General features: G+C 39.2%; 1 protein-coding gene and 1 long non-coding RNA gene across 2 annotated transcripts in view; both read right to left on the bottom strand.

Annotated features, from left to right (window-relative positions):
* MAGEE1 (MAGE family member E1) overlaps positions 1 to 27,882 on the bottom strand; it is a 493,295-nt gene that overhangs the window by 127,602 nt on the left and 337,811 nt on the right. The window lies entirely within an intron of this gene.
* On the bottom strand, positions 816 to 14,694 carry LOC126946344 (uncharacterized). Its single transcript, XR_007722647.1, has 2 exons — positions 7,149 to 14,694; positions 816 to 3,540 (listed from the first exon to the last, which is right to left on the bottom strand). It is a non-coding gene; the product is annotated as an uncharacterized LOC126946344 (long non-coding RNA).

The following is a 27,882-nucleotide window of genomic DNA, read 5'->3' as shown; positions in this document are numbered from 1 at the left end:
TTTCAGAAGGATGTTGGCTGTTGGTTTGTCATAAATGACTCTTATTTTTTTGAGGTATGTTCCTTCAATGCCTGTTTGTTGAAGGTTTTTATCATGAAGAGATGTTAGGTTTTATCAAAGGATTTTTGAGATGATCACGTGGTTTTTGTTTTTAATTTTGTTTCTGCGATAAATCACATTTAATGACTTGCATATCTTGAACCAGCATTGCATCCTGGGAATAAAGACTATTTAATTACAGTGAATTAACATTTTTATGTGCCACTGGTTTCACATTGCAATTATTTGTTGAGGATTTTTGCATATATATTAATCAAGAATGTTGGCTTGTAGTTTTCTTTTTCATGTGTGTTTGTCAGACTTTCATATTAGGATGATACTGGTTTTGTAGAATGAGTTAAGGAAATGTCCCTCTGCCTAAATTTTTAAAAATAGTTTAAGTAGAATTGGTATCAACTCTCCTTTGTACATCTGGTAGAATTTAACTATGAATCCATGTGGTCCACAGCTTTTTTGGTTGGTATTTTATGCCAGATTCAATTTTGGAATGTGTTGTCAGTCTGTTCAGGGTTTCAATTTCTTCCTCATCTAATATTAGGAGGCTGTGTGCTTCCAGACATATATTCATTTTATCTAAATTTTCTAGTTCCTGTGCATAGAGATGTTCATCATAGTTTCTGAAGACCTAATTTCTGTGGGATCAGTTATAATGTCATCTTTGTCATCTGATTGAGCTTATTTGGATCTTCTCTGTTTGGTTTCATTGATCATTTTTATAAATTTTTATGTCTCAGTTTCATTCCATTCTGCTCTGATTTTAGTTGTTTATTTTATTCTACTAGCTTTGGGGTTAGTTTGTTCATTTTTTTCTAGTTCCTCTAGGTGCAACATTAAACTGTCAACTTGTGACTTTTCTAACTACTTTATGTAGGCATTTGGTGCTACAAACTTTCATCTTAACACTGCTTTTGTTGCATCCACGAGATTTTTTGTTGTATCTCTGTTTTAATTTATTTCAAAGAATTTGTTGACTTCTGCCTTAATTTTCTTGTTTACCCCCAAAGTCATTCGGGAACAAGTATTTCAGTTTCCAATTAACTTTGTGGTTTTTGAGAGATCTTGTTGGTATTGATTTATATTTTTATTCCATTGTGGTCTGAGATTATGCTAGGTATGACTTTTTAAAAAATTTATTGAGATTTGCTTTATGCTTGAGCATGGGATCAATCTTGGAGTAAGTTCCATGAGCAGATGAGAAGAATGTATATTCTGTGGATGATGGGTGAAATATATATATTAGTTCTCATTTGTCAAGTGTTTAATTTAAGTACAGACTGTCTTTGTTAGTTTTCTGCCTTGATAATCAACCTAATATTCTCAGTGTGGTGTTGATGTACCCTACTATTATTCTGTGGCTGTCTAAGTCTTTTTCTAGTTCTAGACATACATGTTTTATTAAACTGGGTGCTCTAATGTTGGGTGTATGTATACTTATAATAGTTAAGTCTTGTTGAATTGAGCCATTTATCACTACATAATGCCCTTATTTGTCCTTTTATTTTAACTGTTTTTGTTTAAAATCTGTTTTATTTGATATAAAAAGAGTGATCCCTGCTTTTTATTTTTAAAGCTTTTTCTCCATCCCTTTACTTTGCACCCATGGGTGTAGTTACATGTCAGATGGGCCTCTTGAAGACAGCAATAATTGAGTCATAGTTTTATTCAATTTGCTACTCTGTGTTTTTTTTAAGCGGGGCATTTAGGCCATTTACATTCAAAATCAATATTGATATATGAGATTTTGATCCTGTTGTGATGTTAGCTAGTTGCTTTGTAGTCTTGATACTGTAGTTGCTTTATAGAATCTCTGGGGTATGTATTTAACTGTGTTTTTGTTATAGCAAGTATTGTTCTTCTTTTTCCATCTTTAGAACTCCCTTAAGAATATTTTAGAAGGCTGGTTTAGTGGAAACAAATTCCCTTAGTTATTGCATGTATGCAAATGTTTTTACTTCTTCTTCTCTTATGAAGCTAAGTTTGTAGGAATACAAAATTCTTTGTTGGAATACGTTTTCTTCAAAAATGTTGAAAACAGGCCTTCAATCTCTTCTGTCTTGTAAACTTTCTGCTGGTAATTCCATTGTTAGCTTGATGGGGTTCCTCTTGTAAATGACTTGACCCTTTTCTCTAAATTTCTTTAAGATTTTATTTTTTATGTTGACCTTGGAATATCTGATGACTACATGTCTTGGAGCAGTCATCTTGTATACTATGTCTCAGAGGTTTTCTGAATTTCTTGAATTTGAATGTCAACTTCTGTAGAAAAATTGGAGAAATTTTCATGGGCCATATCCACAAACATGGTTTCCAAGTTGTTTACTCTCTCACTTTTTCTCTTAGATATGTTAGTGTGTCAATATGTTGCTGATAGAAGGTGTCCAGGTTCTTGGATGAAATGCAAAAACGAAGTGAGGAAAGCAAAAGCAGGGATTTATTGAGAACAAAAATACACTCCACAGTGTGGGAGCAGGCCCAAGCATAGAGGCTCAAGAGCTCCACTTACAGAATTTTCTGGGGTTTCAATACCCTAGAGGTTTCCCATTGGTTACTTGGGAAATAGTCTATGTAAATGAAGAGAATGAAGTGAAGTCACAGAGTCATTTACTCAGAATGCACCCTATTGTAAATGGAGAGGATGTTACTTAGTGTGTTTGATCTATGTAAATGGAGAGGATAAATACGAAGTTAGAAAGTGTAAAAGGAGAGAATGTTACCTGGAGCATGTGGTCTATGTAAATGGTGACTATGAATGTGCAGTTACAAAGAGTAAATGGCATGAATGGAGAAGATGAAGTGAAGTTATCAAGCCATTCACATTCCTGTCATTGCTAAAGTGATTTAATTTGCTTTAGTTATAGGAAGTCAGCATGGATTGGCCCCATGTTCCCTTCCTCCAGGCACTATTCTGCTGCCTCAATAGGTTTGGTTTGTTTATACAATCCCACATTTTTTGAAGGCTCTACTCATTTTTCTATTCTTTTTTCTTCACTTTGGTCTGACTGGGTTGATTCAAAGAAAGAGTATTCAAGCTCTGACATTACTTCCTCTACTTGCTCTAGTCTAATTTTAAGTCTTCCAACTATACTTTGAAATTTCTGTAGTAAATTAAGTTTCACAAGTTGAGTTTAGTTATTTTTTTAAATGTCTATGTCACTTTTCAACTCTGGGATCATTTTACTTACCTCTTTGGATTAGGTTTCAACTTTCTCTAAATCTCATTTAGCTTCCTTGACATCTAGAGTCTGAATTCTATGCCTGTCACTTCAGACATTTCAACATGGTTAGAATCCATTGCTGGGGGAGCTAAAGCAATCCTCTAGTAAAAAACATTAAGGGAGGAGACCACCCCTCATATCTTCTTATGCCCAAATTCTGCCTCCAAAGAAAGAAGAAGTGAAAACTAAAAGGCAGAAATGAAATCCACAAGCAGACAGCCCAGTGCCATACCCTGGGCCTGGTAGTTAAAGATCGACCCCTGACCTAACTGGTTCTGTTATCTATAGATTACAGACACTGTATAGAAATGCACTGTGAAAATCCCTATCTTGTTTTGTTCCGATCTAATTACCGGTGCATGCAGCCGCCAGTCACGTACTCCCTGTTTGCTCAATCAATCATGACCCTCTCACAAGCACCCTCTTAGAGTTGTGAGCGCTTAAAAGGGACAGGGATTGCCCACTCAGGGAGCTCGGCTCTTGAGACAGAAGTCTTGCCGATGCCCCCGGCCGAATAAACCCCTTCCTTCTTTGTCTGAGGAGTTTTTTCTGCCACTCCTCCTGCTACATTTCTTGGTTTCCTGACCGGGAAGCAAGGTGAACAGTGGATGGTCAAGGCAGCTCCTTAGGCGGCTTAAGCCTGCCCTGTGGAACATCCCTGCAGGGGACCCTGAACAGCCCAAGCAACGTGGATCCTGAAAGTGCTCCCGGGTAGGCATTTGCCCTGGTGGGACGCCTTGCCAGAATAGTGTGTGGTAGGCCCCCATGGAGGATCAACGCAGTGGCTGAACACTGGGAAGGAACAGGCACTTGGAGTCTGGACATACAAAACTTGGTAAGACTAGTCTTTGAACTTGCCTACTCCATTTGAGTGGAAGTGTGGCTTGATCACCCATGGCATGCCTTTATCGGCACTTTGGTTTTGGTTTTGGTTTTGATTTGGTTTGAATTGCATGACAGGACCGGTCTTGGGAACTTGCCCACTCCATTTGAGTAGAAGTATGGCCTGATTGTCCACAGTGTGCCTGTACTGGCACTTTGGTTTTTTGCTTTTGACTTGACTTGGATTACTTGATGCTTTGGTTTTGATCTGGCTTGGATTTCTGGATACTCTGATTTTGGTTTTGATTTTGGTTTGGTGTAAACTACAAAAGTGTGTGTGTGTCCTTTTTACCCGTTCTTTGTTTTGTGGTACACGTGTGGTGTGAGCGTGGTGTTTTGTCTAGAGGAAACATGGGTGAGGCACAAAGTAAGCCCACCCCACTAGGAAATATGTTGAAAATTTTCAAAAAAAGGATTTAACGGAGACTATGGAGTACTATGACACCAGGAAGAGTTAAAACTTTGTGTAAGATAGACTGGCCAGCATTAGAGGTAGGTTGGCCATTAGAAGAAGCCTTGACAGGTCCCTTCTTTCAAAGGCATGGCACAAGGTAACCTGTAAGCCAGGAATCCAGACCAACTTGTTTTAGATCCCCTGCCCCCAACACACAGTGGTTGAGAGAACAGCAGAATAAGCAGCTGGCAGAGGCAAGGAAAGACCAGCAGAGAGAGAGAAAGGAAAGAGACAGAGAGGAAAAGAGGCAAAGAGAGAGAGAGGAAGAGATGGAGAGGAAGAGACAGACAAAGAAGGAGTCAAGGAGAGAGAGAGAGAGAGACAGAGGCAGAGAGAGAAAGGAAGAGACAGAGGCAAAAGGATAGTCAAAAAGAGAGAGACAAAGTCAAAGAGAGAAAGAAAGAGAGATATACAAGTAGTTTTAAAAAAAGTATACCCTGTTCCTTTAAAAGCCATCATACCAATTCTAATTTGGACAAAACAAGGTCTTATTAATAGCAAAGGATAATTAAAATCCCAGACTTACAAGGTTTTCAACAAAAGTAAAGTTTGCTAAAAGTTAACAGTGTAACATGTATTATAGTAATTCTATTCTTGTAGCCTTAGACAATCTAGTTCACAGACATAAAAAAAGGTTCGCTTTGGAAAAGAATGGTTATCATCTTCGGAAAAAAAAAAAGGGAAAAAATGGGAAAAAAAAAAGGGGGGGGGGAGGTGGAATTTATATAAAAAAGTGGTATATGGTAAATTCTTGTCCTGAAATAAATTAACTGGTTGTTTAAAGAAAGAAATGTTTGTAATAAGTCAGAAAGTTAAGGCATGTCAAAAAAATTGCCTGTAAAAGTCGTGAAAGGGAAAAAAAGGTTATAAAAAATGTGTGTTAAAAAAAGAATTTATGCAAAAAATGTTGTATAATTTAAAAGTAACTAGGCCTCCTGAATGTAAAACTATTAAAAGAAAAAAACAGTTTATGTGCAAAGTGTATAAGAATAGCAAAATATTCCTTTGGTAAAAGGATTATAAGGAGGCATAATAATGTACATTTTTACCTACATTAAAAAGTTAAAAATTACTGTTTTGAAGTTTTAAGCAAGGTTTAAAATGTTAATTGCAAAGAACACTCTGTGTGTAAACATATTAGCTAAAGTTAAAGAAGTATCATCCAGTTTTTCTGTGAACTGGAAATTAAAGTAGAAGCATAACAGGTTTTTCTTAAAGCACCAACCTGCTCTTTAGCAAAAATTATAAAAGGTTAAAAAGAGTCTATAAAATCTTACCTTATGGTCAAACATTAAAAATTAAATAAATATGTCTACAAGGTTTTATTAAAATTAGATTTAACATTAATAACACACTAATATAAAGATAAAATTTAGCTTATCTGGTATAAAAATCATATGAGAAGCATTGTTAAATGTAAAATGGTATTTGGCTTTCTTTGGTTTAAAAACTAATAAAAATAGGTGCTAAAGGAAATTTCTAAGTAAAAAGGCACTAAGGACTATAAAGTCCACTGCCAAGGTCCCCACATTTAAAACGAAAGGTCAATTTCTTAAAAATATATATACTTGGTTTATCTTCGACTTTCCTCTCTCGCGCAAAAAAAAAAAAAAAAAAAAAAAAAAAAAGACAACTGAAAGTCTTTTAGCACATGTACCACCCCTAGAATTTCCGGTAAACCAGCACTAGCCTGAATATCACGTTCTCATCGAAAAGTGGAAAGAGAACCATAGCTATAAGAAATTGAAAAAATGATAAATGGCCCCCTGAGAGAATCATACAATATCATAGGTCTGCTACTTAGCACAAGACCCCCATTTACATGATCAATCGAATCATACGGTTACAAACTGTCTTAAAAATAATCACTAATAAAACCAGCAGAGCCTTGACTATTCTGGCCCAGCAAGAAACTCAGATGAGAAATGCTATCTATCAAAATAGATTAGTTCTCAACTACTTGCTAGCAGCTGAAGGAGAGATCTGTAGGAAATTTAACCTTACTAATTGCTGCCTACACATAGATAATCAAGGGCAAGTAGTTGAAGACATGGTTAGAGATATGACAAAACTGGCACATGTGCCTATGCAAGTGTGGCATAGATTTCATTCCAGGGCCATGTTTAGAAAATGGCTCCCAGCACTAGGAGGATTTAAAACTCTTATTATAAGAGTTATAATAGTAATAGGAACTTACTTACTGCTCCCTTGTTTGCTACCTGTACTTCTTCAAATGATAAAAAGATTCATTGCTACCTTAGTTCACCATAATGCACAAGTGTGCTATATGAATCACTATTGATTTGTCTTGCAAGAAGACATGGGTAGTGAAAATGAAAGTGAGAACTTCCACTAATAAAATGAGTGAGAGTCTCAAAAGGGGGGAATAAGGGAGGAGAACACCCCTCATATCGTCTTATGCCCAATTTCTGCCTCCAAAGAAAGAGGAAGTAAAAACTATAAGGCAGAAATGAAATCCACAGGCAAACAGCCCAGCGCCACACCCTGGGCCTGGTAGTTAAAGATCGACCCCTGACCTAACTGGTTCTGTTATCTATAGATTACAGACATTGTATAGAAATGCACTGTGAAAATCCCTATCTTGTTTTGTTCCGATCTAATTACCGGTGCATGCAGCCCCCAGTCACGTACTCCCTGTTTGCTCAATCAATCATGACCCTCTCACAAGCACCCTCTTAGAGTTGTGAGCCCTTAAAAGGGACAGGGATTGCCCACTCAGGGAGCTCGGCTCTTGAGACAGAAGTCTTGCCGATACCCCTGGCTGAATAAACCCCTTCCTTCTTTAACTTGGTGTCTGAGGAGTTTTGTCTGCTGCTTGTCCTGCTACAACAACACTATGACCTCTTAAATTGCTTGATATCTTGCACTGATTCCTTCTCATCTGAGGGGGTTAGTGTTCCTTTTTCTTTTTAAAATTGTTGTTGTTTAAATGAAACTTTTGGTTTTTATATTCTTTTTTTCTTGAGGGTTTGACTGTGGTGTATGTTGGGTATAGTCAATTTGCTTTATTTCTGGGTTCTCTCAGAAGGCCCAGGCATATGGGTTTCTTAGTTGTAGCTGGCTTTCTGAATTGGGTTTTACAGGCATTGACTGGGTGCTGAAGGAATTTGTTTTGCTTTGTGATGTAGTGCAGGCTACAATCCAGTAGGCGGTGCAGGAAGCATAGACAGGGAAGCCCAGGAGTTCGCCTGTTTTTATGGACAGTAGGAAGAAAGATGGTTTAATAGTGCCAATAACACAACTACCTGCTCACTGGTCAGGTAATTTCGCATAAGCTCTATGCCCACATGTCCAGTATAATCCAGTGGGGACTGACCAGTCCCGGTAGGACTCTGGGTGGGTCCTATCCATGGTTTGCAGCTTTGGGAATTATGACTGTTTTTGTGGTACCACTGTACAGTTTCTGTCTCAGACAACTAAGTCATCCTACGGGGTCAGTGAATTCTTTTCTTTCTCTAGCTATGCAATATTGTCCAATAATTGAGGCTTTTAGGACCCAGAAATTATCAGGGTGATTCTTTTGAGCTGGGAATTCATCAGGATGTGGGTCTGTAGGTACTAATTCTCGGGTTTCCTATGGCCATTGATCTCTTATTACAGTTCCTCCACATACATAACATGAAGTGTTATTGAGAGACTGTGCTACATGCTTGACTAATTGCAAAAACACATTTCTTGTTTTTCCTGGAATTTCTGGTACTGGCACACTGAGTTCTTCATAGAAAATTTGAAACACTGGCTCAGGAGAGCATTTGTAAAATTCTCCTTGAACCAAGATATTTACTCAAGGATCCAGTCTGACCATCAATTCCTAAGGTCACACGTTCCTCTTTTTTCCAGCAAGGATCAAGGGGATTGGTTTTTACTAGCTCTAAGGGGTTACATTGTTCCTTAGTACAGGAAGGGTCATTTTTTCCTTTCTGAAGCTGGACTGGATCCTTTTCATCATTTTTTTTTCTTTTATCCAAGTGGTCTAAATGACACAAGACCAGTATTTACATTGATTTCCACACAGTCCTAATTTATGACAGATGTACTTATTTTCTGCCATATAGCCTCTTTTCTAATTAAGAGAATTATTCCTAACTTATTTCTATTAATGACAGCACAGGCATAAAATTTTAAGGTGACTTGTTTGGGCACCCTTTTGTTTGTTTGTTTGTTTGTTTTGGCTAACACTTTACTCATATCGTTTATGAGCTCCCACCAGTCCTCAGTCCTTAATCTTATTTTAAGAACTGTGGTCATGGGAGGCTTAGATGGGTCATAACACACATCAGGCTGGTCATTTCTTGGGCTACATACTTTGTATAGAATAACATTATACAAACAAGTTCTTTTTAGAGTTCCAGTACACTTATAATAACCATAAAATAATAGGACCGTAGCAAGCTTTTGTCCTACCTCAGTGACTTGATGTATACACTGGGAACAGCCCAAGGCAACCCGTGTGGGTTGCACTCCCCCTTCACTTGCGGTGACTTGAGCTGAAGGTTAGGCCACTGGGAGACCTGCAACTCCCCAGTGATCCACTGGTTCTCTCAACCTGATAGGGTCACAGTGGGTTGTGGGGTATGTCTGAGTGGTCTGGTGATGCAGTGTATAAAGGGCAGAGAACTCAAAGGTAGGGTGGTGGTTCTGTAGGTTCCATCTGGTGTAGCATCTGCAGCCTGGGTATTTTTTTTCCCCAGCAGATGGCTGTGAGTTCCTCCAAGCTTGCAGTTTTCTGTCCAAGTCTCCCTTTGGAGCCTCCTCATGTGCAGGCTTGACCAGCTAGATTTGTCCCAGGCCTTCTGCACCCAGATCGCTGAGCTTTTCCAGGTGTTCTCTTTCACACGGCTCCCTCAGACAAAAGCTGCAGCTGGTCAACAGGTCAACCCAGGCCAGTCTTGCAGAGGGAGGAATGCCTAGCTCCTATTTCAGCACACAAACACATTCCTTATGCTTTGCAGTGTTCTGAAACTGGGGGCTCTTCTCCGGCTCAAGCTCAGGCCACAGATCTCAGCTCAATAACCCTGGGCTGTGTGTTCAAACACTAGAGGGTTGGGACTGGGCCTGTGCCTTTTTCTTCTGGGTCCTTGGAGTCAAACACTAGCTGTGTTGGTGGAGCCAAACTGCTCGCAAGCCACCAACAACACACGAAGGTGATGCAGAGAATTCTGTGCTGTGTGCATCCTCTTGCAGAAGCAACCAGGCAGGCTACCTTAGAAGGGGCCAGTAGACAAGGGGCCATGCAGATAAAATGTGCTCTGGTCTAACAGGAAAGGAAGGCCTGCTTTTTCCTGGCCTAACAGTCAGCTGGGGCTACAGCCACTTAGAGAAAAAATGGAGAATCTTGGCAAATGGGCACCTATGGTCGCATTTTGCTGCAGCTCCTCTGCATGCCATAAAATCTTCTGGGGTCTGCACATGTTTCATCTCTGCCTTCACCTACTCTCCACGTAGTTTGCTCTGTCAATTCAAATGTTTATGTGGGTCATGGGATCTCTTGTATTCAGGATCTCAGAGATCCAATGAGGGAGTGTGGTGCCCCAGTGTTTCTTCACTCATCCCTTTCTTAGGACCTGTTCAGGACTGTGAGCTGATCTTGGGGCTTGGTGACTGGATATGAGTTTCTTAGCTTCCTCCCTCTTCAGCCTCAGTGTCTGTGTCACCTATCTATTGATTTGCAGTATTTTCTCTCAAAATGTCTGTTCAAAGTGTGATGCTTTACTAAATATTTTGCTTTCTTTTGGTGTAAGAGGTGCTTCCTTGCTTTATCTAGCCAGCCATCTTGTTCCTTCCCTTGAACTATAGTTTAGATAAAGTGGGGTGAACACACATACAAAACATTCTACCCAAAAATAGCAAAGTATGTATTTCTGTCAAGCATACGTGGAACATTTTTAAGATAGGTCATATGTTGGGCCACAAAAGAAGTCATAACAAATTTCAGAAGATATAAATTATGTTAAGCACCTTCTTTGACTACAATGGTATGAAACTAAGATTCAACAAGAAAAAAAAATACAGGAAAATTTGCAAATATATAGAAATTAAACAGCATGCTACCAAACAACCCATGAATCAAAGGAGAACTTAACAGAGAAATAAAAAATATCTTCACAGAAAATAAAATAGAACCACAACATTTACAAACCACTGAGATGTAGCAAAAGTAGTTCTAAGAGAGAAGCTTATTGTAATAAATGAATACATCAAAAAAGAATAATGATCTCAAACAACCAACCTAACATAAGATCTCAAGGAGCTGAGTGAAGATGTGTAAACTAAGTTCAAAGTTAGTGTAAGAAAGCAGAAACAAGGATCAGAGCATAAATAAAATAGACTAGAAAAGCAACAGAAAAGGTAAACAAGAGTTTTGTAAAATGATAAATAGAATCAAGGAAACTTTAGCTACACTATAAAAGAAGAGAGATTTAAATACACAAAATTAGAAAAGTGAAAAGATGCATTATAACTGATACCTCAGAAATACAAAGGATACATTACAACTGATATTACATGTCAGGCCTCTGAGCCCAAGCCAACCCATCGCATCCCCTGTGACTTGCACGTATATACACCCAGATGACCTGAAGTAACTGAAGAATCACAAAAGAAGTGAAAATGCCCTGTCCCTGCCTTAACTGATGACATTCCACCACAAAAGAAGTGAAAATGGCCAGTCCTTGCCTTAACTGATGACATTCCACCACAAAAGAAGTGAAAATGGCTGGTACTTGTCTTAACTGATGACATTAACTTCTTTTCAAGGGCCTGCTTCCCTTGCCCGATAACTGTTGTGGGTGTTGATGGCCAAGCTTCAAAACCGCTCAAAACTCCCACACTCTGATGCCAACTTGGACAACATTCTTTTATGCACTCTTTTTTAGTTATCCCTACCTGCCCAGTTCCCTTATTAGGCCAAGATATTTTAACCAAATTATCTGCTTCCCTGACTATTCCTGGACTACAGCCCCATCTCATTGCCACCCTTCTCCCCAACCCAAAGCCTCCTTTGCATCTTCCTCTCGTATCCCTCCACCTTAACACACAAGTATGGGACATCTCTACTCCCTCCCTGGCAACCGATCACATGCCCATTACCATCCCATTAAAACCTAATCACCCTTACCCCGCTCAACGCCAATATCCCATCCCACAGCAAGCTTTAAAAGGATTAAAGTCTGTTATCACTTGCCTGCTACAGCATGGGCTTGTAAAACCTATAAACTCTCCTTACAAATCCCCCATTTTACCTGTTCAAAAACTGGACAAGTCAGAGAATAGGTCAGGATCTGCGCCTTATCAACCAGATCGTTTTGCCTATCCACGCTGTGGTGCCCGACCCGTACACTCTTTCATCCTCAATACCTTCCTCCACAACTCACTATTCCATTCTTGATCTTAAAGATGCTTTTTTCACTACTCCCCTGCACCCCTTGTCCCAGCCTCTCTTTTTGTTCACCTAGACTGACTCTGACACCCATCAGTCCCAGCAGCTTACCTGGGCTGTGCTGCCACAAGGTTTCAGGGACAGCCCTCATTACTTCAGCCAAGCTCTTTCTCATGATTTACTTCCTTTCCACCCCTCTGCTTCTCACCTTATTCAATATATTGATGAATTTCTTCTTTGTAGCCCCTCCTTTGAATCTTCTCAACAAGAAAACTTTCTGCTCCTTCAGCATTTATTCTCCAAAGGATATCAGGTATCCCCCTCCAAACCTCAAATTTCTTCTCCATCCATTACCTACCTTGGCATAATGCTTCATAAAAACACACGTGATCTCCCTGGCAATCATGTCTGACTGATCTCTCAAACTTCAACCCCTTCTACAAAACAACAACTCCTTTCCTTCCTGGGCATGGTTGGATACTTTCACCTTTGGATACCTGGTTTTGCCATCCTAACAAAACCGTTATGTAAACTCACAAAAGGAAACCTAGCTGACCCCATAGATCCTAAATTCTTTCCCCACTCCTCTTTCCATTCCTTGAAGACAGATTTAGAGACTGCCCCCACCCTCATTCTCCCTGACTCATGCCAACACTTTTCATTACACACAAAGTGCAGGACTGTGAAGTCGGAATTCTTACACAAGGACCGGGATCGTATCCTGCAGCCTTTTTGTCCAAACAACTTGACCTTACTGTTTTAGGCTGACCATCACGTCTCTGTGCAGCAGCTGCTGCCACCCTAATACTTTTAGAGGCCCTCAAAATCACAAACCATGCTCATCTCACTCTCTGCAGCTCACATAACTTCCAAAATCTATTTTCTTCCTCACACCTGATGCATATACTTTCTGCTCCCTGGCTCCTTCAGCTATACTCACTCTTTGTTGAGTCTCCCACAATTACCATTGTTCCTGGCCCAGACTTCAATAGGGCCCCCCACATTATTTCGGATACCATACCTGACCCTCAAGACTGCATCTCTCTGATCCACCTGACATTCACCCCATTTCCCCACATTTCCTTCTTTCCTATTCCTCACTCTGATCACACTTGGTTTATCGATGGCAGTTCCACCAGGCCTAATTGCCTCTCACCAGGAAAGGCAGGCTATGCAATAGTATCTTCCACATCTGTCATTGAGGCTACCACTCTGCCCCCCTCTACTACCTCTCAGCAAGCCGAACTAGTTACCTTAACTCGGGCCCTCACTCTTGCAAAAGGACTACACATAAATATTTATACTAACTCTAAATTTACCTTCCATATTCTGCACCACCGTGCAGTTATATGGGCTGAAAGAGGTTTCCTCACTATACAAGGGTCCTCTATCATTAATGCCTCTTTAATAAAAACTCTGCTCAAGGCTGCTTTACTTCCAAAGGAAGATGGTGTCATTCACTGCAAGGGGCATCAAAAGGCATCAGATTCCATTGCTCTAGGCAACGTTTATGCTGATAAGGTGACTAGACAAGCAGCTAGCTTTCCAACTTCTGTCCCACATGGCCAGTTTTTCTCCTTCACATTGGTCACTCCCACCTACTCCCCCGCTGAAACTTCCACATATCAATCTCTTCCCACACAAGGCAAATGGTTCTTAGACCAAGGAAAATATCTCCTTCCAGCTTCACAGGTCCATTCTATTCTGTCATCATTTCATAACCTCTTACATGTAGGTTACAAGCAGCTAGCCTATCTTTTAGAACCTCTCAATTCCTTTCCATCATTGAAATCTAACCTCAAGGAAATCACTTCTCAGTGTTCCATCTGCTATTCTACTACCCCTCAGGGATTGTTCAGGCCCCCTCCCTTTCCTACACATCAAGTTCGGGGATTTGCCCCTGCTGAGGGCTGGCAAATTGACTTTACTCACATGCCCCGAGTCAGAAAACTAAAGTATCTCTTAGTCTGGATAGACACTTTCACTGGATGGGTAGAGGCCTTTCCCACAGGGTCTGAGAAGGCTACTGCCATCATTTCTTCCCTTCTGTCACACATAATTCCTCAGTTTGGCCTTCCCACCTCTATACAGTCTGAAAATGGACCAGCCTTTAATTGTCAAATCACCCAAGCAGTTTCTCAGGCTCTTGGTATTCAGTGGAACCTTCATATCCCTTACCATCCTCAATCTTCAGGAAAGGTAGAATGGACTAATGGTCTTTTAAAGACACACCCCACCAACCTCAGCCTCCAACTTAAAAAGGATTGGACAGTACTTTTACCTCTTGCCCTTCTCAGAATTAGAGCCTGTCCTTGAGATGCTACAGGATACAGTCCATTTGAACTTTTATATGGAAGCACTTTCTTGCTCAGCCCCAACCTCATCCCAGACACCAGCGCTCTAGATGACTATCTTCCAGTCCTCCAGCAAGCTAGACAGGAAATTGCCAGGCTGTTAATATTCTCTTGCCTACTCCAGATTCTCAGTCATATGAAGATACCCTAGCCGGACGATCAGTTCTTGTTAAGAATCTGACCCCTCAAACTCTACAACCTCGATGGACCGGACCCTACTTAGTCATCTATAGTACCCCGACTGCCATCTGCCTGCAGGATCCTCCCCACTGGGTTCACCATTCCAGGATAAAGCTGTGTCCATCGGACAGCCAGACTAATCCCTCCTCTTCCTCCTGGAAGTCGCAAGTACTCTCCCCTACTTCCCTTAAACTCACTCGTATTTCTGAAGAACAGTAATAACCCTTATGAGTTTAATACACCCCTTCATTCTATTAGATCTGTTTGTCCTTACCCTACTTTTTGCAACAGGGCTTTACCCCCACTATTTGGACTGAGCCCCAAAAACTAGTCATCCCTACTATCTTCTGTCTAGTCATACTCCTATTCTCCGTTCTCAACTACTTATAAATGCCCTACTCTTGTTTACACTGCCAGCTTACACTGTTTCTTCAAGCCATCACAGCTGATATCTCTTGGTGCTATCCCCAAATCGCCACTCTTAACTCCCTCTTAGATAGATGATTTTGCTGGCAGGGCACCCTCCAATACTTCCACTCTGATGAAGTTCTATTCTTTACTTTTATACTCACTCTTATTCTCATTCCCATTCTTATGCCACCCTCTACCTCTCCCCAGCTATCTCCACCACACTATCAACCTTACCCATTCTCTCCAAGCCGTTTCTAATCTCTCCTTAGCGAACAACTGCTGGCTTTGTATTTCCCTTTCTTCCAGCGCCTACACAGCTGTCCCCGCCTTTCAGGCAGACTGGGCAACATCTGTCTCCTTACACCTCCGAACTTCCTTTAACAGCCCTCACCTTTACCCTCCTGAAGAACTCATTTGCTTTCTACACAGGTCTAGCAAGACCTCCCCAGACATTTCACATCAGCAAGCTGCCACCCTCCTCTGCACTTACTTAAAAAACCTTTCTTCTTATATCAACTCTACTCTCCCAATATTTGGCCCTCTCACAACACAAACTACTATTACTGTGGCTACTCCTTTATGTATTTCTCGGCAAAGACCCACTGGACTTCTCCTAGGTAACCTTTCACCTTCTCAATATTCCTTTACTCTTCGTCTCCAAAGCCCAACTACACACATCACTGAAACAATTGGAGCCTTCCAGCTCCATATTACAGACAAGCTGTCTATCAATACTGGCAAACTTAAAAACGTTAGCAGTAATTATTGCTTAGGAAGACACTTACCCTGTATTTCACTCCATCCTTGGCTACCTTACCCTTGCCAACGAGAGTCAGACTCTCCTCCCAGGCCCTCTTCTGGTTTACTTATATCCAGTCCTGAAAATAACAGTGAAAGCTTGCTCATAGACACTCAACGTTTTCTCATACACCATGAAAATTGAACCTCTCCCTCTATGCAGTTACCCATCATTCCCCATTACAACCTCTCATGGCTGCCACCCTAGCTGGATCCCTAGGAGTCTGGGTACAAGACACCCCTTTCAGCACTCCCTCTCACCTTTTTACTTTGCATCTCTGGTTTTGCTTTGCACAAGGTCTCTTTTTCCTCTGTGCATCCTCTACCTACATGTGTCTACCTGCTAATTGGACAGGCACATGCACACTAGTTTTCCTTACTCCCAAAATTCAATATGCAAATGGGACCGAAGAGCTACCTGTTCCCCTCATGACACCGACATGACAAAAAAGATTTATTCCACTAATTCCCTTGCTGGTCGGTTTAGGACTTTCTGTCTCCACTATTGCTCTTGGTACTGGAATAACAGGCATTTCAACTTCTGTCACGACCTTCCGTAGCCTCTCTAATGACTTCTCTGCTAGCATCACAGACATATCACAAACTTTATCAGTCCTCCAGGCCCAAGTTGACTCTTTAGCTGCAGTTGTCCTCCAAAACTGCTGAGGCCTTGAGTTACTCACTGCTGAAAAAGGAGGACTCTGTATGTTCTTAAATGAAGAGTGTCATTTTTACCTAAATCAATCTGGCCTGGTGTATGACAACATAAAAAAACTCAAGTATAGAGCCCCAAAACTTGCCAAACAAGCAAGTAATTATGCTGAACCCCCTTGGGCATTCTCTAATTGGATGTCCTGGGTCCTCCCAATTCTTAGTCCTTTAATACCTATTTTTATCCTTCTTTTATTCAGACCTTGCACCTTCTGTTTAGTTTCTCAATTCATCCAAAACCATAACCAGGCCATCACCAATCATTCTATATGACAAATGTTTCTTCTAACAACCCCACAATATCACCCCTTACCACAAAATCTTCCTTCAGCTTAATCTCTCCAACTCTAGGTTTCCATTCGACCCCTAATCCTGCTCAAAGCAGCCCTGAGAAACATCGCCCATTATCTCTCCACACCACCTCTCCGCAAAAAAAATTTCACTGCCCCAACACTTCAATACTATTTTATGTTATTTTTCTTATTAACATAAGAAGGCAGGAATGTCAGGCCTCTGAGCCCAAGCCAAGCCATGGCATCCCCTGTGACTTGCACTTATATACACCCAGATGGCCTGAAGTAACTGAAGAATCACAAAAGAAGTGAAAATGCCCTGTCCCTGCCTTAACTGATGACATTCCACCACAAAAGAAGTGAAAATGGCCGGTCCTTGCCTTAAGTGATGACATTATCTTGTGAAATTCCTTTTCCTGGCTCATCCTGGCTCAAAAAAGCTCCCCCACTGAGCACCTTGTGACCCCCACTCCTGCCGGCCAGAGAACAACCCCCCTTTGACTGTAATTTTCCTTTACCTATCCACATCCTATAAAACGGCCCCACCCTTATCTCCCTTTGCTGACTCTCTTTTTGGACTCAGCCCACCTGCACCCAGGTGATTAAAAAGCTTTATTGCTCACACAAAGCCTGTTTGGTGGTCTCTTCACACGAATGCACATGACAGTACAGAAATAAAAAAAAAAAAAAAGCATAAGAAACCATTATGAGTAATCACATACTGCCAAAGTGGATAATCTAGAAGAAATGAATAAATTCATACAATAATATAACCTATGATAACTGAATCATGAAGAAATAAAGAATCTTATACCAATAATAAAAAAGATCTAATTAGTATTCAAAGCCCCCCAAAAGGAAAACCCCAGAATCAGATGGCTTTTTGACTATATTTTATCAAATATTTAAGAAAGAGCTAATAGAAATCCTGCTAAAGTTCTTTTCTATAAATTAAAAATGAGGGAATACTAAGAAAAAAAAAAGGGGGGGGGGGGGGGGGGGGGAATTTTTTTTTTTTTTTTTTTTTTTGAGACGGAGTCTCGCTTTGTCGCCCAGGCTGGAGTGCAGTGGCCGGATCTCAGCTCACTGCAAGCTCCGCCTCCCGGGTTTACGCCATTCTCCTGCCTCAGCCTCCCAAGTAGCTGGGACTACAGGCACCCACCACCTCGCCCGGCTAGTTTTTTGTATTTTTAGTAGAGACGGGGTTTCACCATATTAGCCAGGATGGTCTCCATCTCCTGACCTCGTGATCCGCCCGTCTCGGCCTCCCAAAGTGCTGGGATTATAGGCTTGAGCCACTGCATCCGGCCGAGGGAATACTTTTAAAAACATGTACTAGGCAAGCAATGCCCTAACCCCAGAGCCAGACACAAATAGTCTGAGAAAAATAATTACAGACCAATATCTCTGATGAACATAAATACAAAAAAACTTCAAAAAAATACTAACACAACAAATTTAATACCAAATAAAAAGGACCATTCATAATGACTAAGTAGGATTTTCCCTAAGATGCATAATTCAATATACACTAATCAGTATATGTGAAGCAACACTTTAACAGAATGAAGAATAAAAATTATATGATTATTTAAATAGATGCACAAAGAGCATAAAAATTTTTCAACATTCTTTCATGATAAAAACTCTTGGCCAATTAGGTATAAAAGCAATGTACCTCAACAGAAAAAAGACCATGTATCACATGCCCACAGCTAACATCAAACTTAAGAGTGAAAAAGTAACACCTTTTTCTCTATGGTAAGAAACAACACAAGGATATTTAGTCTTATTACTTCTACTCAACATATTACTAGAAGTTATTAGGCAGAGCAATTAGACAAGAAAAACAAATAAAAGCCATTCAAATTGGAAAGTAAGAAGTTAAATGGTCTCTGTTCTCAGATGACATTATTTGAAATATGAAAAACCATGAAGAGTCCACCAAAAAACTGTTAGAACAAATAAATTCATTAAAGCTGCAGGATACAAAATCAATGTATAAAAGTTAGTTGCATGTGTACATGTTAAAAACAAACTATATGAAAAATATCAAGAAAGCAATCCTATTTAAAATCGTTACAAAAATACTTTGGAATACGTTTAACCAAAAAGTTAAAGAATCTGTACACTGATAACTATAAAACATTGATAAAGAAAATTAAAGAATATGCAAATAAACAGAAAGGTTATTCTATGTTCATAGATTGAAAGAAATAATATTGTTAAAGTTTCATACTACTAAAGCCAATCTGGATTCAGTGTAATCTTTATCAAAATTCCAACAACCTTTTTCACAGAAATGAATAAAACAATCCTAAAACTCATATGGAGCCACAAAATACCATAAATAACCAAAGCAATCTTGAGCAGAAAGAAAAAAGCTGAAAGAATCACACTACATGGTCACAAAATCAACTACAAAGCTGATTTGATAATAATCAAAACAGCATGGTATGGCACAAAAACAGACATATAGATCAACAGAACTGAAAGAAGAGCCTAGAAATAAATCTACTCATCTCTGATTAATCAATCTTTGACAAAGATGCCAAGTACCTACAATGGGGAGAGGACAGTCTTCAGTAAATAGTGCTGAAAATACTAGATATCCACAGGTAGAATGAAACTGAACACTTGTCTCATTCCATATACAAAAATCAATTCAAAATAGACAAAAGACTTAAACATAAGACCAAAAACTATAAAACTATTAGAAAAAAAGACAGGAGAAAACCTTCATGAAATTGATCTTGACAAAGATTTATTGGATTTTACCCCAAAAGCATAGGCAACAAAAGCAAAAACAGACAAATGAGATTACCTCAAACTAAAAAGCTTCTGCAGAGTAAAGGAAAGAATTTGTAGAGCAAAGAGAGAGCTTTTGGGATGAGAGAAAATGTTTACAAATCATACAACTGATAAGGGGTTAATTTCCAAGATATATATATACACACAACTTAAACAACTCAATAGTAAGCAACAACAACAACAAATAAACCAATTTAAAAATGGCCGTAGAGTCTCAACACATATTACTCAAAAGAGAACATAAATGGACAGGATACAAAAAAATGTTCAACATCAGGGAGGGGAACAACACTCACTGGGGTCTGTCAAGGGGTTGGGGGGAAGGAGAGCATCAGGATAAATAGCTAATGCTTGCTGGGCTTAACACCTAGGTGATGGGTTGATTGGTGCAGCAAACCACCATGGCACACATTTACCTATGTAATAAACCTGCATGTCTGCACATATATCCCAGAAAGTAAAACAAAATAGAATTAAATTTGCAAAAAAAAAAAAGCAAAAGTTCTATAACAAGCCCACAGGTAACATCATACTCAATGGTAAAAAGTTAAAAGCTTTCCTCTAAGATCAATATATGCCAGACACAGAAAGACAAACTTCACATGTTCTCACTCATTTGTGGAAGCTAAAAAATAAAACAACTGAACTAATGGACATAAAGAATAGACTAATGGTTACAAGAGGCTGAGAATTGTAGTGTATGTGGGGGGAGTGGGGGTGGTTAATGGGTTCAAAAATACAGTTAGATATAATTAATAACATCTAGTATTTGATAGTACAAGAGAATGACTGCAGTCAATGATAATTGTACATTTTTAAACAACTAAAAAAGTATGATTGGAATGTTTGTAATATAAAGGAGTTATAAATTCTTGAGGTGAGGGGTACCCCATTTACCCTGATATGATTATTACACATTGTATTCTTGTATCAAAATATCTTGTACACCTGATAATTATACACACCTACTATATACTCATAAAAATTTTTTTTAAAAATTAAAAAACACGATGAGGATGCCACCTCTTGCCACTTCTAGTCAACACAACATTGGAAGTCATAGCCAGAGGAATTAGGCAAGGAGACCAAATTTAAGAAATCCAAATAAGAAAAACAAGTGTCTATTTTTGCAGATGACATGATCTTATATACAGTCAACCCTAAGGACTCAACCAAGTAACTGTTAGAATTAATAAACAAATTCTGTAAATTTGTCAGTTACAAAATCAATACACAAAAAACTGTTGGCTTGTAAACAATAATAATAAACTATCTGAAAAGAAATCAAGAGAATTCCATTTTTAATAGCTACAAAAATATTCAGAAATAATTTTTATGATTTCCTGAAGGATCTGTACACTGAAAACTATATAACATTAATCAAATAAAGGCAAAATAAATGAAAATGCAGCCCACATTTAAGAATTTAAAAATGTTATTTTCCATGCTATCCAAAGCTGCCTAAATATTTAATGCAATTTTATCAAAATTTTAATGTAATTTATCACAGAATTGTTTTTAAAACTCCTAGAAATTATGGAACCACAAAGACCCAGACTAGCCAAAGAAATCTTTTGTAAATGCAAAAAAGGCAGAAAGCATCACATACTCTGATTTCAAAATATACCATAAGGTGATTGTAATCAAAATAGCATAGTACTAATATAAAGACAGACACATCAATAAATAAAATAGGATAGAGAGCCAAGAAATAAACCCATGTTTTTATATTCAATTGATTTTTGACACAGATGCCTAAACACACAATGAAGAATGGACAGTCTCTTGAATAAATGGTGCTGGGAAAACTAGATATCCATATAAAGAGAATGAAATTAGATGTTCATCTCACTCCACATACAAAAATCAACTTAAATTAGATTAAGGGATTAATATGGAATCTGAAATTGTATAATTAATAGCCGAAAACATAAGTGAAAAACTCTTTCACATTGGTCTGGGCAACGATTTCCTGGACATGAACCCAAAAACACAGGCAAAAGAAAAACAAGAAACAAAGTGGAATTGCATCAAACTGAAAAACTTCTGCAGAGAAGAGAAACCAATCAATGTGGTGAAGAGGCAACCCACAGACTGGAAGAATATATGTACAAACCATACATTTGATATGGAACTAGTATTCAAAATACATAAGGAACCAAACTCAATAGCAAAAAAACCAGTAACCCAATTTAAAAATGGGCAAAGGACCTGAATAATCATTTCTCAAAAGTAGACATACAAATGGTCATTAAATATATAAATAAATGCTCAACATCACTTAATACTAGGAAAATGCAAATTAAAACTACAATAAGATATGACTTCACATCTGTTAGAATAACTATTATTTTAAAAAGATAAATTTTGGCAAGAATGTAGAGAAAAATAGCCCTTGTGCACTATTGGTGGGAATATAAATTAATATACCCCCTTTGGAAAGTAGTATAGATGTTCTTTGGAAAACTAGAACTAGAACGATCATATTATCTAGCAATCCCACTTCTGGTCATGTGTCCTAAGATTTGAAATCAGTATGTTAAGGAGATATCTGCACTCTAATGTTTATTGTAGCATTATTGCCAATAGCTAAGAAATGGAAGCAACTTAAGTTTCCATCAACAGAGGAATGATTTTAAAAATGTAATCTATAGACATGTATATGTGTATATAAATATGTGCGAGTATATATATATATATATATGCACATACATATAATGGAATACTATTAAGCCTTAAAAAAGAAGGAAATTCCACCATTTGCTACAATATAGGTAAACCTGGAGGATATTATGCCGAGTGAAATAAACCAGGCACAGAAATAAAAATACTGCATAATTTCATGTATATGTGGAATCTAAAACAGCAGAACTCATAGAAGTAGAGAGCAGAATAGTGGTTATCAGAGGCTTGAGAGGGTGAAAATGGAGAAAAGGGGAGAAGTTGATCAAAGAGTATAAAATTTCAGGTAGACAGGAAAAATAAGCTTTAGTAATGTAGTGTACAAATTGATGACTATAATTGATAATAAAGCATTGTATATTTAAAAGTTGCTTAAAGATTTTATTTCAGATGTTCTCACCACAAAGAAGTAGATGAGTATGTGAGGTGATGCATGTGTTAAAAAGATTGATTTCATCATTTCATAATGTAAACACATATTAAAACCACATCATACCACATAAATATAATCATTACTTTTCAATAAAAATACAATAAAATTTCAACTTTCTCCTCCAAAAAAGTATTTTCAAACACCCCATTACATACATTACAGTTGAATAATCACTTATATTCCCTAAGTTAACTCCGTTAATACCACAAATTATAAGTAACTTTAAGACATCTATGAAGCATATGTCTACAAATGCATCACTACATATATTACATCCATTCACTAAAATATTCTTATGACTTAGTACATTTTCTCTTTCTATAACTGAAAGCTTGAAATTTAATCCATAAAGAAAATAAATTTATTTCTTACATTTCTGGAGGCTGGAAAGTCCAAGGTGGAGGAGCCATGTCTGGTGAGAGTTTCCTTGCTGATGGGAACTCTGCACGTTTCTGAGGTGGTGCAGGACATCACATGGTGAGAGGACACACTGAGAACCAAACTGGCTTTTATGACAGATCCAATCTTGTGATAAGTTACTCACTCCTGTTATAACCTATTAACCCATCAATTCAGAGCAAAGGCCTCATAACCCATTCACCTCTTAAAGGCCCCACCTGAAATGAATTAAAGACTTAAACGTAAGATCAGAAACTGTAAAACCAATGAAAATACCTAGGGAAAAAGCTCATGACATTAGTCTGTGCACAATTTTTTAGATATGACACTAAAAGCACAGGCAAAAAAGAAGAAAACAAATAAGTTGAATTTCATTAAGCTAAAAGGTTTCTGCAGAGCATAGAAACCAATAAACAGAGTAATGACACAACCTACACAATGAGAGAAAACGGTTGCAATCCATACATCTGATGAGGTGTTAATATCAAAATACCTGGAAAACTCAACTCATTAGAAAAAAGAAAAAAGAAAGAAAGAACCTAATTCTAAAATGGGCAAAGACCTTGACTTAGTCCATCTTGTTCTACTATAAGAGCATATCACAGACTGGTAATTCATAAAGAATTGAAATGTACTTCTCACATTTCTGGAAGCTGGGAGTCTAAGGCTAAGACACCACGATTTGGGGTTTGGTGAGGCCTTCATTCTTCAGAGGAAAAAAAACTGTGTCCTCATGTGGAGAAAGATGGAAGAGCAAGCAAGAAAAAATCCCTCATATTTATAAGGGCACCTATATCCATTCACAAAAGAAAAGTCCTCTTGGTCTAATAAACACCTAAGGCTTCTACTTAATAGTATCACATTGGCAACAGCTAAATTTTGTGGGGAATATATTCAAACTATAATAAATCTGAACAGAAATTTCTTAAAAACAGACATGCATTTGGCCAACAGGTATATTAATAAATACGTAATATCAAATATCAATAATAATATTTAAAGTAAATGGACTAAGCTTTCCAATCAGAAAACATAGAGTGGTTCAATGCATAAAAAAAGACTCAATAATCTGTTGCCTATAAGAAACATGCTTCACCTATAAAGACACACATAGAATGAAAAGTAAAGGATGGAAAAAGATACTCCATGCTAATGGAAAATTTTTTTTAAAAGCAGGAGTAGCTATACTTGTATCAGAAAAAATGGATAATCAAGGCAAAAACTATAAAAAGACAAAAAGAAAGGTGACTATATAAAGATAAAGGGCTCAATTCAGCAAGAAGATATAATGAATTTAAATACATATGCACCCAACAGTAGAGCACCCTGACATATAAAGCTAATTTTTTTTTTTTTTTTTTTTTGAGGCAGAGTCTCACTCTGTCCCCCTGGCTGGAGTGCAGTGGCGTGATCTCGGCTCACTGCAAGCTCCGCCTCCCAGGTTCCCGCCATTCTCCTGCCTCAGCCTCGCGAGTAGCTGGGACTACAGGCACCCACCACCACGCCTGGCTAATTTTTTGTATTTTTAGGAGAGACAGGGTTTCACCGTGGTCTCGATCTCCTGACCTTGTGATCCGCCCGCCTCGGCCTCCCAAAGTGCTGGGATTACAGGTGTGAGCCACCGCGCCCGGCAAAGCTAATATTATTAAAGAAAAAAGTACAGATAGGCCCCGATACAAAAATAGCTGGAGACTTCAACATCCCACTTTCAGCATTAGACAGATGGTAAATCAATAAAGAAACATCAGACTTAATCTTCACTATAAAACAAATGAATCTACTAAATATTTAAATAAATTTGCATCTAACAGCTGCAGAATAAACATATTTTCCTCAGCATAAGGAACATTATCAAGGATAGACAATATGTTAAATCACAAGTCTTTAAACATTCAAAAATACTGAAATAATATCAACCATCTTTTCTAATTACAATGTAATAAAACTAGAAATCACTAATGAGGAACTTTGAAAACTATGCAGGAGGGGGCAGAGTAAGATGGCAGAATAGGAACAGCTCCAGTCTCCAACTCCCAGCGCCAGCGACACAGAAGACTGGGGATTTCTGCATTTTCAACTGAGGTACTGGGTTCATCTCACTAGGGAGTGTCGGACAATCGGTGCGGGTCAGCTGCTGCCGCCTGACCGGCGAGAGTTGAAGCAGAGCGAGGCATCGCCTCACCTGGGAAGTGAAAGGGGGAAGGGAATCCCTTTTCCTAGCCAGGGGAACTGAGACACACAACACCTGGAAAATCCGGTAACTCCCAAACCAATACTGCGCTTTAAGCAAACGGGCACACAAGGAGATTGTATCCCACACCTGGCCGGGAGGGTCCCACACCCACGGAGCCTCCATCATTGCTAGCACAGCAGTCTGTGATCTACCGGCAAGGCAGCAGCGAGGCTGGGGGAGGGGCGCCCGCCATTGCTGAGGCTTAAGTAGGTAAACAAAGCTGCTGGGAAGCTCGAACTGGGCGGAGCTCACAGCAGCTCAAGGAAACCTGCCTGTCTCTGTAGACTCCACCTCTGGGGACAGGGCAATAACAAACACAGGCGAAACCTCTGCAGACGCAAATGACTCTGCCTGACAGCTTTGAAGAGAGCAGTGGATCTCCCAGCACGGAGGTTGAGATCTGAGAACGGACAGACTCCCTGCTCAAGTGGGTCCCTGACCCCTGAGTAGCCTAACTGGGAGACATTCCCCACTAGGGGCAGTCTGACACCCCACACCTCACAGGGTGGAGTACACCTCTGAGAGGAAGCTTCCAAAGCAAGAATCAGACAGGTACACTCGCTGTTCAGAAATATTCTATCTTCTGCAGCCTCTGCTGCTGATACCCAGGCAAACAGGGTCTGGAGTGGACCTCAAGCAATCTCCAACAGACCTACAGCTGAGGGTCCGGACTGTTAGCAGGAAAACTATCAAACAGGAAGGACACCTACACCAAAACCCCATCAGTACGTCACCATCATCAAAGACCAGAGGCAGATAAAACCACAAAGACGGAGAAAAAGCAGGGCAGAAACGCTAGAAATTCAAAAAATAAGAGCACATCTCCCCCGGCAAAGGAGTGCAGCTCATTGCCAGCAACGGATCAAAGCTGGACGGAGAATGACTTTGATGAGATGAGAGAAGACGGCTTCAGTCCATCAAACTTCTCAGAGCTAAAGGAGGAATTACGTACCAAGCGCAAAGAAACTAAAAATCTTGAAAAAAAAGTTGAAGAATTGAGAGCTGGATTAATTAATGCAGAGAAGGTCATAAACGAAATGAACGAGATGAAAACCATGACACGAGAAATACGTGACAAATGCACAAGCTTCAGTAACCGACTCGATCAACTGGAAGAAAGAGTATCAGTGATTGAGGATCAAATGAATGAAATGAAGCGAGAAGAGAAAACAAAAGGAAAAAGAAGAAAAAGAAATGAACAAAGCCTGCAAGAAGTATGGGATTATGTAAAAAGACCAAATCTACGTCTGATTGGGGTGCCTGAAAGTGAGGGGGAAAATGGAACCAAGTTGGAAAACACTCTTCAGGATATCATCCAGGAGAACTTCCCCAACCTAGTAGGGCAGGCCAACATTCAAATCCAGGAAATACAGAGAACGCCACAAAGATACTCCTCGAGAAGAGCAACTCCAAGACACATAATTGCCAGATTCACCAAAGTTGAAATGAAGGAAAAAATCTTAAGGGCAGCCAGAGAGAAAGGTCGGGTTACCCACAAAGGGAAACCCATCAGACTAACAGCAGATCTCTCGGCAGAAACTCTCCAAGCCAGAAGAGAGTGGGGGCCAATATTCAACATTCTTAAAGAAAAGAATTTTAAACCCAGAATTTCATATCCAGCCAAACTAAGTTTCATAAGTGAAGGAGAAATAAAATCCTTTACAGATAAGCAAATGCTTAGAGACTTTGTCACCACTAGGCCTGCCTTACAAGAGACCCTGAAGGAAGCACTAAACATGGAAAGGAACAACCGGTACCAGCCATTGCAAAAACATGCCAAAATGTAAAGACCATCGAGGCTAGGAAGAAACTGCATCAACTAACGAGCAAAATAACCAGTTAATATCATAATGGCAGGATCAAGTTCACACATAACAATCTTAACCTTAAATGTAAATGGACTAAATGCTACAATTAAAAGACACAGACTGGCAAACTGGATAAAGAGTCAAGACCCATCAGTCTGCTGTATTCAGGCGACCCATCTCACATGCAGAGACATACATAGGCTCAAAATAAAGGGATGGAGGAAGATTTACCAAGCAAATGGAGAACAAAAAAAAAGCGGGGGTTGCAATACTAGTCTCTGATAAAATAGACTTTAAACCATCAAAGATCAAAAGAGACAAAGAAGGCCATTACATAACGGTAAAGGGATCAATTCAGCAGGAAGAGATAACTATCCTAAATATATATGCACCCAATACAGGAGCACCCAGATTCATAAACTAAATCCTTAGAGACTTACAAAGAGATTTAGACTCCCATACAATAATAATGGGAGACTTCAACACTCCACTGTCAACATTAGACAGATCAACGAGACAGAAAGTTAACAAGGATATCCAGGAATTGAACTCATCTCTGCAGCAAGCAGACCTAATAGACATCTATAGGACTCTCCACCCCAAATCAACAGAATATACATTCTTCTCAGCACCACATTGCACTTACTCCAAAATTGACCACATAATTGGAAGTAAAGCACTCTTCAGCAAATGGAAAAGAACAGAAATTATAACAAACTGTCTCTCAGACAACACTGCAATCAAACTAGAACTCAGGAC

This window comes from Macaca thibetana, chromosome X, assembly GCF_024542745.1.
Source record: "Macaca thibetana thibetana isolate TM-01 chromosome X, ASM2454274v1, whole genome shotgun sequence".
Lineage (NCBI taxonomy): Eukaryota > Metazoa > Chordata > Mammalia > Primates > Cercopithecidae > Macaca > Macaca thibetana.
Note: the sequence above shows the minus strand (reverse complement) of the source record. Positions and strands in the feature narration are given on the sequence as shown.